This window comes from Cyprinodon variegatus, unplaced genomic scaffold (assembly GCF_000732505.1).
Source record: "Cyprinodon variegatus isolate N-32 unplaced genomic scaffold, C_variegatus-1.0 Scaffold2220, whole genome shotgun sequence".
NCBI lineage: Eukaryota > Metazoa > Chordata > Actinopteri > Cyprinodontiformes > Cyprinodontidae > Cyprinodon > Cyprinodon variegatus.
In genome coordinates, this window is record NW_015152673.1 from 39,537 (window position 1) to 41,247 (window position 1,711).

General features: G+C 33.0%; 1 long non-coding RNA gene across 1 annotated transcript; it reads left to right on the forward strand.

Moving 5' to 3' along the window:
* The first annotated feature begins 331 nt into the window (after positions 1 to 331).
* On the forward strand, positions 332 to 1,596 carry LOC107080685. The gene is made up of 3 exons (XR_001480975.1): positions 332 to 560; positions 1,301 to 1,453; positions 1,537 to 1,596. It is a non-coding gene; the product is annotated as an uncharacterized LOC107080685 (long non-coding RNA).
* The last annotated feature ends 115 nt before the right edge of the window (positions 1,597 to 1,711 follow it).

The following is a 1,711-nucleotide window of genomic DNA, read 5'->3' on the forward strand; positions in this document are numbered from 1 at the left end:
TTTTTAGATTTACACATATAAATAACATATAAATAATTATGACCATGATATGCATAAAAACTAAAGTTGGCTATATTTAAAGTTTAGATCTCCTGAATGTCGGAGCTTTAATACTGGAACATTATTCATGTTCTTTCTTCAACGTCTTTCTGTTTCAGGACTTTTTTCCTGGAATCTCTGCTCCATTTCTGCTTCAATGCTGGAGACGATTGTTCGACCTGGAGACAACATCACCCTCTATTGTGACTGCAGGTCGTCCACTGGAGTATATATAGTCTGGTTTAGAAACTGCTCCCATCAACATCAACCCACTCTTCTGATGGAGACAATTGGAGATGCAACGTACATTGAAAAAATTGAAAACTTTTATCCCCGTTTTAAATTTTTAAAGAATCAGTCGTCCGACTCGTATGACCTGCTGATCATAAACGTCACTGATTCTGATGAAGGACTTTATTACTGTGGAACAACTGAACGAAAGGTGGAGAAAGAAAAAAATGGAAATATTTTCTCTAAAGACGTCTACGTCTATGGAAACATCAGCACAAGGATCAAACTCTGTAAGTTCTTCTTTCTCATTTGATCACAGAGCTTCTAGAAGAATAATTATTTTACAAAAATTGGACCAAAGTGTTTTAACATTAATGTGGAGCTGAATCAGAGAAAGATGAAACATCAAGATGTTAATGAGTGGATTCATCTAATGATTTATTTTGAATATTAAAAATAAAAACACTGCAGGAAACTTCTCAAGCATTGATCAAACAGACGAATGTACTTTTAATTACTTTATCATTTGACCTTTATTGACCCCAGAAAATAGCTATTAAGATTAAACATCTCTTTTTCTGTAGAAATCTGACAAAAAATAAAATAAAACATAAAATAGAAAATTAAATCACCTTTGAAACAGTTACAATAAATAATAAATAAATAATAAAAACTGTTCCAAATGTACTGAATGCATATATGTAATAGTGAGAAAAGAATCTTACATTTCTTTGGTTGATCAATAATCATTCCTGTTGATATTATGATTAATAAAATGATGCACATTTTCAGTATTTACTGGTAGAGATCAGCTAATGACATCCACAGAATCAGGAGGTGATTAAGAAATAATTATCTCTGTGTTAAAACTACAGACTAGAACAATCTGTTTAGATGCTTTTATTTGGGGCTCAATAAAAAATAAAACACAACTATTAACGTTTTTTTTTTTCCATAATGCTAAGCCTTTTCATTAAATGTGACAAATGCAGACCCTCTGAGTGAGTTTTTTTTATGTGTCTCGTTTTAGATGCAGGGTCTGGTTTCCTGCATCAGAACATTTCCAGGCCAGTGGAGGAGTGCGGTTTGTGCTGGAAGCTGCTGTTCTCTGTCTGTCCTGCTGTTTCTCTGCTCTCAGCTCTCTTCTCCTCACTGCTGGTCTACCTGCTTTGCCTGAAGAAAGGTGCTGAAGATGACTTTTGACATTAAGAAATGTGAAACCAACATTTTTATTCAGTTATATTGAATATTTTTTCATACCTGCAGCAAACAATGAAGCTGAAAATAAGAGATGTGACATTTCAAGACAAACAGAAGGAGCTCAGGTAACAAACAACAGAACAGTTATTTGTTTTTGTTTTATAGAAATTATCTCTGTGTTAAACTTTTTCAAATAATCATGATTCTGAATATTAATTCCTAGGATGAAAATGTTTGTTAC